This window comes from Stomoxys calcitrans, chromosome 5, assembly GCF_963082655.1.
Source record: "Stomoxys calcitrans chromosome 5, idStoCalc2.1, whole genome shotgun sequence".
Classification (NCBI taxonomy): Eukaryota; Metazoa; Arthropoda; class Insecta; order Diptera; family Muscidae; genus Stomoxys; species Stomoxys calcitrans.
This window is the reverse complement of record NC_081556.1, coordinates 1,172,409-1,192,203: the sequence shown is the minus strand read 5'-3', so window position 1 is coordinate 1,192,203 and position 19,795 is coordinate 1,172,409. Positions and strand designations below refer to the sequence as shown.

At 39.5% G+C, this 19,795-nt stretch overlaps 1 protein-coding gene and 1 long non-coding RNA gene across 2 annotated transcripts in view; one reads left to right on the top strand and one right to left on the bottom strand.

The window, feature by feature from the left end:
* LOC106082357 (protein jim lovell) overlaps positions 1-4,999 on the bottom strand; it is a 73,522-nt gene extending 68,523 nt beyond the window's left edge. The window contains exon 1 of the mRNA XM_013244818.2: positions 4,472-4,999. The gene's annotated coding sequence lies outside the window, so the exon portion shown is untranslated. The remainder of the gene's footprint in view (positions 1-4,471) is intronic.
* The window catches only part of LOC106082358 (uncharacterized), a 193,086-nt gene that overhangs the window by 145,681 nt on the left and 27,610 nt on the right, over positions 1-19,795 (top strand). The window contains exon 4 of the long non-coding RNA XR_009398563.1: positions 16,135-16,209. This is a non-coding gene — a long non-coding RNA (uncharacterized LOC106082358). The remainder of the gene's footprint in view (positions 1-16,134; positions 16,210-19,795) is intronic.

Sequence of the window (19,795 nt, the reverse complement as noted above, 5' to 3'; positions counted from 1 at the left end):
AGGCTGTGGATATTATGCTGAGTTTTCTTAATGGATGTAGACCACCTACTTTAGGGCTATCAAATGAAATGTTTCAGAAAGGACTGAAAAGAAAAAAATACTTGCAGGCAAAACTTTAAATGGGCAAAACGTCCTTTCACACCACAACCGATTGAGAGCTTTCCAAACTTTATCTTTCCAAAAAAAAAATATTTTAGGCTGCACTACAAAGAGAATATAAGAGACATAACGAATAAATGGGTGTTATGTTCGGCTGGGCAGAATCTTGGCAACCCACTAGCATGAATTCTGCTACAAAGGTATACCATATGCAAAATTTCAGCACAATCGGACAGAAATTGAGGCTTTTAAGCACTCAAGAAGTCAAATCGGGAGATCGGTTTCCATGGGAGCTATATCTGCTTTGTGACCAATTTTCGTCTTACCTGGCACAGTTGTTGGAAGTCATAACAGAACACCACATGCAAAATTTCAGCCAAATCGGACTAAAGCTTCAGCTTGTAAGGGCTCAAGAAGTCAAATCGGGAGATCGGTTAATATGGGAGCTATATCAGCTTATAGATCGATTTGGACCGTAAATGGCACAGTTGTTGGAAGTCACAACAGAACACCACATGCAAAAGTTCACCCAAATTGGACAAGATTTGCGGCTTGTAAGGGCTCAAGAAGTCAAATCGGGAGATCGGTTAATATGGGAGCTATATCAGGGTATAGACTGATTTGGACTGTAAATGGCACAGTTATTGGAAGTCGTTACAGAACATAGCTTGTAAAATTTTTGCCAATTCGGACAAAAATTTCGGCTTTTAAGGACTCAAGAAGTCAAATCGGGAGATCGGTTTATATGGGAGCTATATCAGGGTATAGACCGACTTGGACCGTAAATGGCACAGTTATTGGAAGTCGTAACAGAACATAGCTTAAAAAATTTTTGCCAATTCGGACAAAAATTTCGGCTTTTAAGGACTCACGAAGGTAAATCCGGAGATCGGTTTATATGGGAGCTATATCAGGCTATACACAGATTTTGATCGTACTTGGCACAGTTGATGAAGTCGTAATAAAACACTCTCTGCAAAATCTTAGCCAAATCGGACTAAAATTTCGGCTTGTAAGGGCTCAAGAAGTTAAATCGGGAGATCGGTTTATATGGGAGCTATATCAGGTAATAGATCGATTCGGACCGTACTTGGCACAGTTGTTGGAAGTCATAACGGAACACTATATGCAAAATTTCAGCCAAATCGGACAAAAATTGCAGCTTGTAACGGCTCAAGATGTCAAATCTGGAGATCGGCTTATATGTAGTTTGCAGTCCCCAATGACCTACATCAATATTAAGTATCTGTGCAAAATATCAAGCGGCTAGCTTTACGCGTTCGACCGCTATCGTGATTTCGACAGACGGACGGACATGGCTAGATCGAATCAGCCGATCTGGGGTCTTGACTTCTTGAGCTTGTAGAGGACGAAATTCCTATCCGATTTTGTTGCTATTTTTCCTGTAGTGTTCTGTTATGACTTTCAACAACTGTGCTGAGTATGATTTAGATCGATCCATAACCTGATATAGCTGCATTATAAACCGATCTTGAATTTTGACTTCTTGAGCCACTAGAGTACGCAATTCTTATCCGATTTGGCTGAAACTTTGCATGACATGCTTCGTTATGACTTCCAACATTTGTGCAAAATATGGTTCAAAGCGGTCAAAAGTTGAAAATTTTACCCATGAACATTCCACTAAGGAACAGGGGCAAACTTCTTACATGTCAATGAGTGCAGTTCGATTCAAGTTTAAGCTCAATGATAAGGGGCCTCCTCTTTATAGCCGAGTCCGAACGGCGTGCCGCAGTGCGACACCTCTTTGGAGAGAAGTTTTATATGGCAAGTATCTCACAAAGGTTGCCACCGCTGAATATTTTTTCTGATGGTTTCGCCAGGATTGGAACCCAAGCGTTCAGCGTCATAGGCGGGTACACTAACCTCTGCTCTACGATGGCCTCCGGTTCATATCGGTCTACAACCTGATATAGCTGCCATTTAAACCGATCTCGGAACTTGAGCCTCTAGAGTGCGCAATTATTATCTGATTTGGCTGAAATATGGTCAAATATGGTCTGAATCAGTCTCTAGCCTGATACAGCCGATCTCCCTATTTTACTTCTTGAACCCCTAAAGTGCTCAATTCTTATTTGATTCTGTTGAAATTTTACACAATGACTTCTACTATGGTCTCTAACATTCAATTTATTTATGGTCCGAATCGGACTATAACTTGACATAGCTCCAATAGTATACCAATTCTTTTCTTTTATTCTTTATTTACCTAAAAAGAGAAACCGGGAAAAGAACTCGACAAATGCGATCCTTGGTGGAGGGTATATAAGATTCGGCCCGGCCAAACTAAGCACGTGTATAAGAAACAAGTAAAAGCGTATATCCGTTATAGACGGTAATAGGATAAATTTTTATAGGACATCGATGAAAATTGTTCAACTTGACCACACTATTGTTGATGTTGTTGTTGTTGTTGTTGTAACCACATTTTCATGTGAAGGTGGCGATCCTCGTCAAGCTCCCGTAGGTGAGCAAGCTCGTTCTGGTCCAAAGGACCGATCGCCGCAGGAACATGATGGCCATTGGTTATTTAAGGCGTCAATAATTCGCCTTGTCATATCGAGCATCATAGGCTCTCAGTATTTGTGCAAGAGCCGGTGCCACCAGACGTCTCACTGAGACTCTCCGCTCGATACCGCTGATTATCGGGGACTGCAGTTTCAGCTACTTCCTATACCAAGCATCCCACTATCCGCAACCTGTGGACTCGCCCGGTAGCACGCAGCTAAGCTTTTTATGATAGCAATGAACACCACACAGATCGGACCTCAATGTTCCAGCTTGCGTAGTGTTCACACCTATCCCGTGCCGGGGATTGTTGATATTTTTATAAAGCTTCAGTAAAAATTCGATTCGTCCACTTTTTCTCTTGATGACAGTATTAATCAAATTGTTGTTATTGTTGTTTGTTCATCATTTTTAATGAATTCATGTCAGTGGTTATTTAAAGTTTGTCTTGAACGGACTTAATTATATGATCAACTGTAGCCAGTAAGTATAAAGCCTTACTGCTTAGAAAGTTATGATGCTTGCGAAAGACAGAGGGATAGTCATTAAATGATTCGAAATGCCATATTCATAACGACAAATGCTTATATTTATATTCCAGAATATTATTCCGCCTATGACGCTGATCGCCTGGATTCGAATCCTGGCAGCAGCATCAGAAATTTTTTCAGTGATGGTTATCTCCTCCTAATGCTGGCAGTACTTGTGAGGCATTTTGGCATGTAAAAACTTCTCCCCAAAGAGGTGTCACTCTGCGGTACGCAATTCGGACTAGGCTATAAAAGAGAGGTCCCTTATCATTGAATCCGACAACAATTTGTGAGAAGTTTGCCCCAGATCCTTAATGGAATGTTCATGGGCAAATTTGCATTTGCATTTTTTTGTTTTGGAATTATTATCGTAGGAACTTGCGTAACTTTTTCTCTGTAAAAGGATCTGCACTAGATTCCCATCAGATATGCATCAAAATAAATCTTTTGTCTAGACTGCAGAATACAACAGTCTAAATAGAGGATAATCCTGGCGCTAGTTACGAAATCTTTGTGTCTTTTCCTTCATTTGCTCTGCTTCCTGGTGCCCCGGATGAGCAGACAACAAGCGCCAGCTTAAGAAGGATTTCCTTTTAAATCATCTTTGCACAAAGAGGAAATCAAATAAACATTAGCAAATCACCTGGGATTTGATCTGTAAACTCAAAACCCCTTTAAGAAATGTCTTCATTGCTCAGTGATAGACATTGTCTGTGATCATTTCCTAAGGCAGTAGGTTGTTTGCTCAAACCACCCACCCACTTTGCAGTGAGGCAAACCACATGACCACAAGCGAAAATCAAGGCATCAAAGAAGACAAATCTTACAAAAGCAGATAATCTTGGAAATTAGATGAAATCTCCTCAAAATGTCTGGCCACTGTAAAACTGAAAGGTAGAGTTCCATTCATTCTGTAACTAGGCCGGCCATTTCTGCATGGATTCGCACAGTAGCGCTAATGAATTTGTGGTGAGACGTCTAGAATGGGGATTAAGATGTCTAGCTACCCTTATATCTGTGGAGTTAGAAATATTTCTGAGATTTGGCAAACTGAAACCGATGATGTTTATCATCATGTTTGCTAATGTTGTGGGATTGAGAGAGCGTTTTGAAGGCGCATTGTCTGCTAATTACCGGTGTCACCTTTTCATTTACACTTGAAGTAGCATGCAAAAAAGATGGGATAATAGAGCAACAATTATTAGGAATAAGGGAATAAAGAACGGCATAGGCATTCTTCTTAGATTAATAAGATACAGCATGGAATTTAAATTTAAGCACCAACCTTGGCAACCCTTAGACTTTTGGCTTACCTTCGAATTGAACTTGAGCCTTGATTGAATCTCTGCGATGTATTGTTATTGGCCTTGTTTCAGCCTAATACAGCCTCCAAATCATAAGGTTGGGCATGGCTGTGAGTTAGTGTAGCAGCAGCATTCACAAAAGACGAAGATTCATTGAGATATTTGCGACTTCATTTAATATTCCATGGAATAGCGTAGCACACAATTGTAATTAGTGAAAACAGAGAATAAAAAGGCAAAAAACGCAAATATCGCGCATTAAAAACGAATGTGAATTATGCAAAGCAATGTGTTGCATGCAGCACAAAGACACAGAACAAGAAATTATCATTCACTCATCGAGTCGCTGTCTCTCTGTCTGTCCGTCCGTGCGATAGACAGCTTCAATGGCTGGCTGATGGTGACGACGTCTGACTAACGTGAAACACACATTGGCACCTTGCACCCGAACACGTTTTAACGCGGCCCACCCGCACCTTAGCCAGATAGGTGTTGGGTAGCTAGGTAGGTGATTATTAATTATTTAACATTAATTAAAGCGGCGAAACCAAATAATTAATGCCATCAACGATCATTGTGTTTGTTTTTTTTTTTTTTTCTTTTGCTGTTGTGACTGTTTTCACGCGACGAGTTTAGGTGGACTTGGAATTGACGTTTAAAGAAATCTTTGATTTAAGCCCGAAAGTCCAATACACATTTCTAGATCACCTTCTCACTTCAACTTTCTTTGCTTAAGTCACTTAGACCACTCTGGGATCATTTCCACTATTTTATTTGAAAAAAAACCGTCGGAAATTTTCTTTGCCGTAATCCGTAATTTTACGATCGCTGGCTAACCGTTTGTTTCCGTTCTTTGTTGCTGTTTGTAATGAAGTTTAACATGCACTGATCCCACAGCTTCGAAACGTTTTGAGCCGTGTTTTCTAAGGGCTCCATTGTTCACTCAGTCTACCGGTTTTCGGCCCCAACTCAACTCCAAAACCAGTCTTGCAACATTGAGTGTTCAAGTCGCTATCCAATTGGCCAATTTGCAAACTATGTACCTGGTCTCCACTACATCTAAGCTAAGCTTGAGTTGGGCCAAAACACAGACAGTGCCATATGCAAACAGTTTGACTAATTGTTTCGGATTGGTATCTTGCTGTTGTTGGTGTGGTTGTGCTTATTCTCGTTGTTGTTGTTGTTGTTGTCGTTGGGGTATTACTCCAAGTGTGCCTTTAATTGGTCAAATTATGAAATCAATAAAGCCATTAACAAGGTGTTTATCATTTGTTGCTGTTGTTGTTGTTGTTGGTTGGTTGGTGGTTAGTCCAGTCTGGTTGTGTTAAGACGGTGGGTTTGAAGACAGGTTTCTTATGGGACACTATTACTGATTTATGATGGGAAATGAATGGTCAGTAGTGATGCTGTTGGTGACTTGGCAAATCTTCAATTAAATTGGGAAATTAAAGGGATTGCGCAGGATTCAAAATAAATAAGGAAATAAAAACAAGTAAAAGCGTGCTAAGTTCGGCCGGGCCGAATCTTAAATACCCTCCACCATGGATCGCATTTGTCGAGTTCTTTTCCCGGCATCTCTTCTGAGGCAAAAAAGGATATAAGAAAAGAGTTGCTCTGCTATTAAAACGATATCAAGATATGGTCCGGTTCGGACCACAATTAAATTATATGTTGGAGACTTGTGTAAAATTACAGTCAATTCGTATAAGAATTGCGCCCATTGGCGCTCACGAAGTAAAATAGAGAGAACGATTTATATGGGATCTGTATCGGGCTATAGACCGATTCAGACCATTATAAACACGTTTGTTGATGGTCATGAGAGGATCCATCGTACAAAATTTCAGGCATATCGGATAATAATTGCGACCTCTAGGGGTCAAGAAGTCAAGATCCCAGATCGGTTTATATGTCAGCTATATCAGGTTATGAACCGATTTGAACCTTATTTGACACAGATGTTGAAAGTAAAAATAAAATACGTCATGCTAAATTTTAGCCAAATCGGATAGGAATTGCGCCCTCTAGAAGCTCAAGAAGTCAAATCCCCAGATCTGTTTATATGACAGCTATATCAGGTTATGGACCGATTTGAACCATACTTGGCACAGTTGTTGGGTATCATAACAAAACACGTCGTGCAAAATTTCATTTCAATCGGATAAGAATTGCGCACTCTAGAGGCTCAAGAAGTCAAAACCCAAGATCGGTTTATATGGCAGCTATATCAAAACATGGACCGATATGGCCCATTTACAATACCAACTGACCTACACTAATTAGAAGTATTTGTGCAAAATTTCAAGCGGCTAGCTTTACTCCTTCGGAAGTTAGCGTGCTTTCGAGAGACAGACGGACGGACGGACGATCATGTTACACGGATGGATCAAAACTAGAGGACAGAATGGACCTGGGGGTCCAAATTGAGAACCCAGGGACTGAGTTCTGTTTAAGACTGCCTGACCATAATACGGTCCTGCAGGCGGAGATCCGGGCGATCACGAAATGCGTGAAGTGGTGTGGTGCTAACCCGAGGACGTCGAGTGTGAACATCTTTAGCGACAGTAAAATTGGCATAAGGACAATAACAACCTAGACGGTAAGGTCACGACCATAACGGAGTAATTGGGAATGAAGGGGCAGATGATTTGCAGACGCATGCAACATTGTGGAACAACGAACGGTAGAACAGCGTAAATCCTATGGTGGGGATCCAGATCGTAAAAAGACGAGACTATTACGGGAAAGAAGTAAGAAGGAGGTCAGTATAGCTATTGATATCATGACGGGACACATAGGACTACGATCTCATTTATGTAAAATCGGTGCGACAAGTGATAGCATGTGTAGAGCATGCCCGGCTTTTGCGTCTAACAGACACTTAAGTGCCGCTAAATGGACACAATACCTGACATGAACCAACTTAGAGAAATGGTTTCGAAAACAATTAAGGATTTTGTAATTAGCACGGAATTCATAACTTGAAATTTTCTTTGAGAGGTTACTCTATAGTTTTTAGAGCGCACAACAAGCCAATTACTGGCTTAGGTGTATGTCCATAGTGGCATGGGGCGGATTAATATGTGCACCCTCTTTTCAACCTAACCTAAAATATTCCAAATTATTTTAATTATTTTTATTATATTTAGGCAGGGTTTCTCACTCACCGGTTACAATTTGTTGTATCGATATTCTTCTGTTTAAACAAATTTGGTTTTCCGAATACATGCTTTTTGCTTATCCTAACGATAAACCTTCACCTCCAGATGGGTGTCGGTTAGTGACTTATCGCCCCGGTTTAAGTTCCTGGGCCCATAAATAGCGCATTTATTGCCCGATTGCTCTGGAATTCGTCACAGCTAGTTATAAAAGGCCCTTCAACATATGCATCGAGTATAATCTAGATTGAACTTTATTTGGGTATAGCTGCCATAGATACCAGTCTCCCGATTTAAGGTCTTGAGTACATAAAAGGAGCATTTATTGCCTGGTTACTCTGAAATTTGGCACATTGAGTTATGTCAGTTCCCTAGATATCCGTACTGAGTTTGGTACAGATCAGATCATAAAAGGTGAATGTTTAAGAAGTGCCGTTAATATTTCCCAAGGTGATGGGTATCCAAACCCCGGCCCGGATGAACTTAATGTGTTTATAGTTAATTTTTAATATTTAATTGAAACAAATAATCGGGTTTTTTCTTAAACCTTAAAAAATGGTTAAAAATTCCTCAAATACCTCGTGCATAACAATGTTTTAATCTATTTTTAAATTGTAATTTTTATAGTATTTTTCTTTATTTTATGTAGTTTTATTGTACGTAAATGCATGGTTGTTGTTGTAGCATTTTGTTGTGTTCTATCTTTCGTCTAATTGCTTCTGTTGAGTGTCAAGACCCAAAACCGTATAGAACCAGGGTCCGGGGTTCTTTTCAATCCCGGCACGGACCAGAAGCGTGCGGAGAAGGGATGTGCCTCTCCCATAACGAAAAAAGACGAACTCGAACACTGAGGCGGCGGCCCTTGCCGATGAAGGATTCCATCGGGTCAATCCGGTGGGTGCGTACAACCGGCTGCTATGAGTAAATGCACCGTCGTACAGCAGTGCGACACTTCGTTGGGGACAAGTTTTTACATGGCTGTCATACCATTGTTTCAAATGGCATAGTTTCTCACAAATGTCGCCAGCATTAGAAGAGGATAACCACTGTTAATAATTATTTTTCTATCCGTCCGTCCGTCTGGCCATTCGTCTCAAAAAATTGAGACATTGGCCTTGCATTTCGTATGTCTTTAATAAGCAGGTTTAGTTCGTGAACGGCTGACATATAGACCGACATATAGACCGATTTGCCGATTATGTGACTCAAGTCCATAGAGGCGCATTTATTACTCGATTTCGCTGAAATTTGAAACAGTGAATTATTTTAAGTCTTCCGTCATCCCATTTGAATATGATCCAGATCGGACTATAGTTAGGTATAGCTTTCATACAGACTGACTAGCATCACGGTTGCGTATACAATTTCAGACCTCTGTCCCCTTCTGTAGAGAAATGTATGAATTAAAAGTTCTCTAATCGCCCGATATTTACTGCCAAGGTTTAACCGTATAATAATTTCGAGTGCTTTAGCTCAACTTGTAAAAAAATTGCCATTTTGTACATATTAGTACAAAAATGTACGATTTTGAACAATTTCGTACGTTGGAATACCAAAATATACGAATAAAAATATCTGTAGAAGAATACAAGCTACTTCGTTCTATTTTTCACTTTAAGGTACAAAAATGTACGAATTTTGAATGGATCATACAGTCATCCTATTTATATATTTCCTTCTCGTTCCTACATGCCAAATTTCAGACCTCTAGCTCTATCTGTAAGTAAAGTACCAAATGGAACCAAAATGTATAAGTTGTGATTGGATTATTTATTCAGCCATCATATTTTTTTCTAGTTGTGTCAGCATGCAACATTTCATGCCTCTAGCCCCATCTATGACGAAAAGACCAAATGGTACCAAAATGTGCGAATAGTGAATAGATCACCCACCCATCATGTAGTTGTACGTAAATGCCAACTTTCAGACCTCAAGCTCCATCTGAACAGAATGTATGTACCAAATGGTACCCAAATTTTCGAATTTTGAACAAATCATTTATTCATCCATCATTTATTTCTCTATAGTTATACCTACATGTCAAATCTCTGACCACTAGCTCCATCTAAAAAGAAAGTACCAAATAGTACCAATTTTGGTACCAAAATGTTCCAATTGTGAAAAACGCATCATATATTTCTAAGTTTTACCTACATGCCAAATTTCAGACCTTTAGCTCCATTTGTAAAGAAAGTATCAAATGGTACCAATTGCGCTACTTAACGTACGTATGGGGGTATACTAATTTCGTCTATCTGTTTGTAACACCTCGAAATATGCGTCTGAGACCCCATAAAGTGTATATATTCTTGATCGTAATGTCATTTTAAGTCGATCTAACCATGTCCGTCCGTCAGTCCGCCCGTCCTTACGCCCGTCCGTCAGTCTGTCGAAAGCACGCTAACTTTCGAGGGAGTTAAGCTAGCCGCTTAAAATTTTGCTAAAATACTTTTTATTGGTGCAGGTCGGTTGGGATTGTAAATGGGCCAAATCGATCCATGTTTTGATATAGCTCCAATATAAACCTATCTTGGGTCTTGACTTCTTGAGCCTCTAGAGGGCGCAATTGAAATTTTGCACGTGGTGTTTTGGTATCACTTCCAACAACTGCGCTAAGTGTGGCTTAAATCGGTCGATGTTTTGATATAGCTGCCATATAAACCGATCTTGGGTCTTGACTTCTTGAGCCTCAATTGGGGGCAATTATTGTCCGATTTGACTGAAATTTTGCACGTAATGTTTTGGTTTTTAAGTATGATTCAAATCGGTTCATAATCTGATATAACGGTTCGGTTCATAATCTGGTATAGCTGTCATATAATCCGATCTTGACTTCTTGAGCCAATAGAGCGCGCAATTCTCATCCGATATGGCAGAAATTTTGCATGAGATGTTTTGTTATGACTTCCAATAACTGTGCTAAGTATGGCGCAAATCGGTACATAACCTGATATGGCTGCCAAATAAGCCGATCTGGGATCTTGACTTCATGAGCCTCTATTGTTATACGATTTTGGAAGAAATTTTGTAAAATTGCTTCTCTCATGACTTTCAACATACGTGTCTAATATGGTCTGAATCGATCAATAGCTTGATGCTTGATTTGCTTCTTGAGCCCCTACAACGCGCAATTCTTATCCGAATAAACTGAAATATTACACAATAGCATATTTTTATTCAATATTCTTTGTATACTGCGCATAGAACTCGACAAATGCGATCCATGGTGGAGAGTATATAAGATTCGGCCCGGCCGAACTTAGCACGCTCTTACTTGTTTCTTTTCACCCTCATCCTTTTGCATTAGATGTCTTTTAAGCCACATTTCCAAATTCTACCTCTATCCATCTGCCTTATACAAAGTTACTTAAAAAGGTACGAACTTTTTGGTACTTTTCTTAGTACCTAAATGTATTGTACAAATTTCCAAAAACTCTTATAGTTACCCAATTAAGGTTGCCACAGTGTGCCTAAGTTACAAAATTCGGAGCTCCAGTTCAATTTACAAAGAAATTACCAAATAGCACCAATTGCGGTACTAAACGTACTATTTCTTCCACTTCCGGTACCTACTATTTCTTCCACTTCCGGTACAATTTTCCAAAAATTGGTTACCAAACCTTATTTTTTGAGCCCAAAAAAAATTCTAACCCTCGGCAAATATGTACCGTTTCGTACTCTTCGGTACTTTTTAATATATAAACGTACAAATATCACCAAATCCAGCATTATTCCGTGCCTATGACCCAAGACCAACATTCGTGCAAAACTTCATGATTCTAGCTTTAGCCGTTTGGGCATGGCGAAGATCAGTCAGTCAATCAGTCAATTACGCAATTCTTTTATATACATAGATCAGCCTATTTAGGGTATTAAGTTCAAAAAAAGTCGCATTTATTACCCGATTTCGATCAAATTTGACACAGTGATTTGTTTTAAGCCTTCTGTAGTGCGATTATAGTTTAGATATAGATGTCATATCGACCGGTGAGCCGATTTGGAGTCTTAAACCAATCTTATTCAATTTCGCTGAAATTGGGAGCAGTGGGTTATATTGAACCTCCCGACACCTGAACTGAAATGGTCCACATCGGACCATATAAGGAAGTAGCTGTCATATAGACCGATCCGCGGATTTTGGTTCTTAAGCCTCTTAAAGCCTTAGTTGATACCCTATTTCGCTGAATTTAGCAACAGTTGTTTGTATTAGAAATGGTTCAGATGGGACTTTATTTAGATATAGCTGCCATTTAGACCAATCTGTTGATTTAGGGTCGTAAGCCCATAAAAGCAGCATTTATAACCGATGAGTTGTTTTAAACCTCCCGTTATTCGACCAGAATATGGTCCAAATTGGACCATATTTAGTTGTACTTACCATATAGACCTATCTTCAACTTTAGGGTCTTTGGTCTTTCGCCGAAATTTGAAACAGCAAGTAGTATTAAGCCTCATCATGTTTGATCAAATCTTACGTTTCGAAATTGTACGTATGTCCTGTTAGACGAACATATGTGTTGGCATTATTATTTCATTATAACTTATAAAAAGTTCGACAATATGCTACAATTAATTCTAAGAATGCTTGAAAGGTATTTTAAATCGATTGAAACACACACATACATATGTACAAATGTACCAACAACCCACTAGGAGCAACAACAATCAAAAACAAAAAGAAATAAATCGTGATCATGAGACTGAAGACGAAACACATCGAAAAACCGACAACAGACACAGACAAATACCAAGCAAATCGAAGGCAAAAAGAAGAGAAAAACATATTCGAGATACACAGAAAGGTGAACAAAGTTTTGAGCGATAATGTAGTTGGCGCGTAACAATTGTGGCAATGCCAACAGCAGCAACAACAATAAGTGAATTGCAACAACTGTAAAAGCAACAGAAACGGAGACATAACAACAAATGCGATAAACGAAATGAGTCCCCAGCGCCTCCGCCCTCCGCCCTCACACCAATAAACTATAAACTTGGCTTGCAACAACCAGCAAGCTGCCACCAACAGCCAGCTAGCCATCCAACAAACAACAGTTGCAACAAAGCATGTTTGTCGTGTCAGACGAAAACTGCTGCACACACATCAGCAACAGGCGCTATTCCGCTCTCCACACCACACCGCAGCCTGCCTAGGGAGTGAGGGAGATTCCTAGCCAAACCATACCCACCACAAATCTTTGCTGCCGACTAGGGTTCAGAGTTGAATTGGCAACAAAAACTGTAACTAGAACTAGTCGTAATCGCCCAGAACCAGAAGACAACCAGCCAACAGTAATCATGTGCCCCCCCATGGTCGGCTGGGAAGGACAACGAAAGGCTTGTTGCTTGCCTAGACAATATAAGCAAATCTACTCCTTGCAGAACGATTCTAATTTTCTTATCTGTCAAAAGAGATCATCATAAAAATCTCTCATATGTTACGAGGCTCACTCTCTATATGGGACTGACGATAGCCGGAGCGAGAGGATGACATTGATTAGGGGCCACCACCATGCAACATTCGAACACACGATGAGCAGGCTTGAAACGTGAAATAGCAGGCGACTCCAACCAAAACAGTATCGAAAATCGGAACACTGACTGTCGTGTTGATTTGCTTGATTGTTGAAGGAGCATCGTCAATTTGATTCTAATTGCAACAAATACGAAATTTAAAGCCCATTGCAACAATTGTCCGATAGCCCACTCTGTCAGATCATCATCATTCTGCCAACCATACATTGAGAGGGCCATGCGAATGTGGCCTGTCGCTGGCTGTTTGTATGGGGGTAGCATTGTGTGGTTGTTTGTTGTGTTGTGTTGTGTCGGTGATGTGCTCGCTTTCACGTTTCTCTTGCTTCGCTTTAGATATGTCGATGCTGTCGATGATGATGATGATGATGATGACGACGACGATGATGTTGCTGTTGCTGCTGCTGACGTGGTGATCATACCGTAAAATAACCATGTCCGATGTGATGATCATAGTACCCTTTGTGAGGACGGAATGATCTAATGGTACAGGCATACAGGCATCTAAAACTGCTTTCAAACAATACTACGAGGTGTTGAATACAAGGCACAGCCCGATACATCTCATTTTTGTCTAAAACAAATGAAAACACATTTATAAGTTAAATTGTTTAAAATGAAATAAAAAAAATATATACTTTTAAAACGAATAATAAAACAATCTAATATAAAAAAAATATAACCAAATATATAAAATAATAAAATGGAATAAATTTAATAAAATAAAAAGCTAAAATGAATCAAAATACAAGAAATAAAATAACATAAACAACTTAGAGCGTGCTAAATTCGGCGGGGCCGAATCTTATATACCCTCCTTCGTGGATCGCATTTGTCGAGTTCTATGCGCGGTATCTCTTTTTAGGCAAACTAAGAATATTGAATAAGAACTGTTATGCTATTGGAGCTATATCAAGTTATTGTCCGATTCGGACCATAAATGAATGCTGAACATTGCTGAACTGCGCCCTCTAGAGGCTCAAGAAGTCAAGACCCAAAATCGGTTTATATGGCAGCTATATCAAAACATAGACTGATTTGGCCCATTACCTACACCTATAAAATGTCCTTCACTAATCTGGCGGAGCTGACTATATAATACCCTACACCTACCCTACGATTATAAATTTGGGCCATACTGCGGCCATATAAGTGCAAATCTGGCGATAAATATGTATGGGTGCTACATCCAAATTTGAACCGATTTGATGAAATCTAAGATCAGTAACAAAACTGACCGTGCCAAACTTTGTGCAGATCGGTTGAAAATTGTAGCTACTACGGCCATTTAAGTGCAAATCGGGCGATACAATGAATGCTGAACATTGCTGAACTGCGCCCTCTAGAGGCTCAAGAAGCCGAGACCCAAAATCGGTTTATATGGCTGCTATATCAAAACATAGACTGATTTGGCCCATTACCTACACCTATAAAATGTCCTTCACTAATCTGGCGGAGCTGACTATATAATACCCTACACCTACCCTACAATTATAAATTTGGGCCATACTGCGGCCATATAAGTTCAAATCTGGCGATAAATATGTATGAGTGCTACATCCAAATTTTAACCGATTTGATGAAATCTAAGATCAGTAACAAAACTGTCCGTGCCAAACTTTGTGCAGATCGGTTAAAAATTGTAGCTACTACGGCCATTTAAGTGCAAATCGGGCGATACATATATATGGAAGCTATATCTAAATTTTAACTGGTTTTGATGAAGATATGTTAAGATCTTAACCAAATCATCCGTGCCAAATTTTGTGCAGATCGGTTGAAAACTGTAGTAACTACGGTAATTTAAGTGCAAATCGGGCGATACACATATATGAGATCTATATCTTAATCCCAACCGATTTTGATTAAATCTTGCAGATATTTTTGTTTGTTTCTCTTTCTCTTTGCAGATATGTTAAGATCAGGTTATAGGGAACAAACAAACAAACTGCAACGCTTTCATTTCTATAAAGAGATAGAATTTTTCAAAGTTTCTCTTGACATTATGCTTCTTATCATACCACTCTCGTACAAAATCATGACTAGACGAATATCGTAAGATGATCTTTACAATTGTCTTTGTTGCAGCTTGTTACACGCGTGATTAGTGGGTGCACATACAGCCATAACAACATCACCACCAACCAACAAACTACCACCAGCGGCAATGGTAACATGTGATCCGTTTTTTTTTTTCCTATGGAGCTGGTCTTTTGGTCTATTGTGGCCCAACATCAGAGCACTTTGTACGCTGATCTGCATTTTTTTTGTGCTTTTTTTTTATTTAATCATCATCTTTATTGTGATGTCTTTTGTTGTGTTTCAATTCAAACATGAAAAAATCGAGATCTTCATTTGATTTGCTCGAGATCACACAATCCATCCATTCCGTTGATGGATGAAGTGACGGCTTGATCATCTTCCTCGTCATCGTCATCGTCACCATTGCCGTCTTCATCAACGATGATGAGTTAAATGCCAAGATTGCAGACACAAAAGACTCACAGCATGCCCTTGTTTCAAGTGTGAAGATCAATTTCATGCAACATTAGCCGGCTTGGTGGTTCGGTCACTCGTGTATTGGCCTTTTGCATACCACCCACCCACCACATACGTGTACTTGTTGGCATTATCTTCAATCACTCGAAGCATTTGTAGAGGCCGATATTTTAGATTTTACAAAGAAGGGTGATGTGGGTCCAAGATTTAAGGCATTTTGATTTTTTAGGTTTCGAGGGGTTGACATGGTTGATGTTTAGCTGCAAAGGCGCCACAGTAAGTCAAGAAATCCGTTTTATGAATACGGCCTTAAATCTTGTTGTGGCAATTTCATGTATTTCATGGAGCCATGACATTACTTTCATTGATCACTTGATTTACGACTTTCATTGGCAAACTGTTTATGTCGATTTCAATATCTATGAAAAACTTTTCGTTATTAAAGGTTAAAGATGTGTACTTCATTGTGGTTCTTTTTTCTTGCAGGTCTTCTGGTGTTGTCGTCCTGTGAAATCTTGGTGAATCTCGTTCAAGGCACTGTTCCAAATGCATGTTTCGGCGGTGAGTATCCGATAAACTCTGATACGATCAAATTATATAGCATTGCCTTGGCATTAAAACTTCAAAAAGTGATGTTCTGACATTAAATTACGCCCTATATGAAAAAGTTCTGCAGGGATACCCTTATGCCCATCATTATCAATTACCACCTTTTAAGCTTCTTTTTACAACTTAACCCCATTGAATACCCCAAAAGTTCTAGTTTTAGATACATTTCGCTTCGTAGGCTTGTCTTGTATTATGTCGGCTATTGCCTGTGTTTCTCGTTATACCAGCACCAGATGATTTAAAGAATGTTTGATATGGTTCGCCGCTGTTACTGTGACGTACGGGCATCATGTATATTTTCTATTATCAACGAGCTCTGACCATTCCATATCACACAAAGGTGATGTGGTGGTGCTGGTGGTGTACTTCTTGCCACTTATTATTATTGTACTTATTATTATTATTATTATTATTGTTGTTGTTATTATAATCATGATCGCTTTGTATTGTGTTCTTCTTTTTTGTGTCGGTTGTTTAACCACCTCACAAAGCAGGGAATTCCTATTAAACATAGCGTTAGCCTTAGCCGTGAACATTGTCTACGCTGCCATCCAATGGGGTTATTTGCTTAAGTAACTACATTGGCTGCTTTCTTTTCGGCCATTCTATTTTCCAGATTAGAAGCAGATTATTGTCTTGAAAACGTGATTTGTTCTCTGGCCGAACAATACAACAAGACTTGCAATGTTGAATTCTCTGTATTGGACTTTTATTATGGGAAAAAATTTATGAAACCCTTAAGGAGAATATATACTGACATATTGTTGTAGCGGCTATGGGGTAGACAAACATCCACATTCAAGATGGCATGTAATTATTATAAATTTTTGATTTAATTCGGATTGACCTAAAAATAGCAAAAAGGAATTGGGTAATGGCGAAATATTTCAGAACTGCAGAAGAAATACATTATATATTTTGATAAACAATTGGATAAATCGAAAAACAATAACCTGGCTAAATAACAATGAGGCAGCAGGTGCCTATGAGTTGCCAACTGAGCTATATAAGGCTACACGTTGATTAGGCGAATAAATCACATCACTCTCTGGCTATGAGGCAATTGGACTTTTGGCTTTTAACACCAGATTCTGGGAAAGACCCAGAAGAAACAGCTCAAAAGATTCCTCATATATGCGGAAGGCGAATAAATCAATTGGACTTTTGGCTTTTAAGTTCATACTACACCGGATTCTGGGAAAGACCCAGGAGAAACAGATCGAATAATTTCACTTATATGTGGAAAGGTTTTGACAGTCTGACAAAGGGAAATAGGGAAGAGCGAATATTCGGTGCAAATATCTAGTTGATAATGTCATCTCCGAACTTAATGTGATTTTGTTCAAGAAGCTCACAAGGCCGAAGCCAAATGTTCGGTCTGGGATTTTGGATTCTGCCTTGACCAAGTTGACAAATTGGCTTACTTTCTCGAAAACTGAACTAAAGTGAACGAAATGATCTATTAACTAGTCCTCGGTTCTTTATGGTTCGGATAGCTCAAATTGTCACTCAGGCTCAGTAATAATATGTAATCGTTTCATTCATATACTCCTACTTTTGTATCAATCAGCTTCCAAATAGTTGCTCAAATACAAACAGCATGCCTGTGTGAAGGAAGACTAAACGATATGCGAAGGAACAAGTGGATAAATTGTGTATTCCATGACATAAATATAAGGGAAAAGTGGCACAAGGACGCCAAAGGGGGCGCATTTTATCGTCACTCCTAAGGGTGACTACCATAATGACGGATGCTGACTGATGAAGGATTTGAGCCTGTCTGCTACATAATCGTTGTTATAATACTTCTAAGGGGCAAGGATCCGAACCAGCTAAGCAGAAGGGCCGAAAGGGTCTTGCATATGGCATATGACTGGGCTAGACTCAGAGGTCTCAATGTTAACCCAGAGAAGACTGAAATATGCCTGTTCACGAGGAAGTCGAAAATGGGTCAATTTAACGCACCACGTTTCCTCAATAGAACAATTTCGATATCTGACAAGGTCACATACTTAGGTGTGATCTTGGACAGGAAACTGAATTAGAAGTGTCACAATCAGGAGCGTACCAAGAAGTCTCACAGATGTTGGGCACTATGTAGACGGGCCGTAGGCTGGAAATGGGATCTGAATTCGACGATAGTCCACTGGCTCTACAGGAGCATGATTAGACCAATACTTACTTACGCCTCAGTAGTTTGGTGGACTGCTATGGAGAAAAAGTGCAACATAAGGACCATACAAAGGGTATCCGACCCAGATATAGATTAAGTGTGAGGCAGCCACTTCGGCTATGAGGATGGAAGCAGCTCATACCATCGCGGTATAATCGAGGCGACGATAGGAAACCTGAAAGGAAGGGAAGAAGTTTCCGATCAGATACCTGAGATGAACCTTGGATTGAGTTTGACGTCGAGTTTGAACATCTTTATGGACAGTAAAATTGCAAATTACAAATTTTTCCACACAGAAACAGGGGCTAACTTCTCAATGAGTGAAGTCCGATTCAAGTTTAAGCTCAATAATAAGGGACCTCCTTTTTACAGCCGAGTCCGAACAGCGTGCCACAAAAGTGCCCCTCTTTGGAGAGAAGTTTTACATGGCATAGTACCTCACAAATGTAGCCAGCATTAGCAGGGAAAAACTACCGCTGAAAATTTTTTTCTGATGGTCTCATCAGGATTCGAACCCAGGCGTTCAGAATTATAGGCGGACATACTAACCTCTGCGCTACCGCGGCCTCAAAAAAAAAAATGCCATTAGGGCTATAACAATCCGGACGGTAAGGTCACGAACAGTCTTGGAGTGTAAGAAGGAGATTAACACCTTTTCTGAGGATGGCACGATATGCATCGTTTGGGTGCCGGGCCATTGCGCAGTAACGTTGGAATGAGAATAAAAAATATCTGTCACAGACTGAACTAGCCAATATAGTGTCCATAGTGCCATGGGGCGGTTTAATATCCGCGTCCTCTTTTCACCTTAACCTAACCTAGTGCTGCAATGTGAACTAGTGAACTAATTAGTTCAGTAAGTGAGTGAGTGCTAAATTTAATGAACTAAATTGTTCAGCGCTACATGATGGGGGCTATACTTAAAGCTTTTTTATTATTTCCCTTTTTTATTGTAACTTTTTTGGGTTTTTTCTTTTCAAAATCTTTTTCCTATGGCTTAAACACATTTAAAGCTAAATTTTAAAAATATCTGTCACAGACTACACTAGCCAATGTAATACCTTAGTATCATTTTGTTGCATTACAAAAATGGTGTAAATGGTTCCATGTTTACTAGTGTCCATGCTAGTCTTTGGCCTAAAACATATTTAATTTATGACTTTGTCGATATTTTCTTGCAACGATCGTGTGCCAGTCATTATGCAGTGTGCAGAGGGTCCCAGAGACTTACTTGAGCTGCAAGCTCCTCCACAGTATAACAAGAAAAATCTTTGGATATAACCACAAATCCCAAAGGAGTACCAGCTGAGAGGCGTCAGTAGTTTTACTCATTTGCTAATGAGTTACTGATTTTGTTATGTCAGT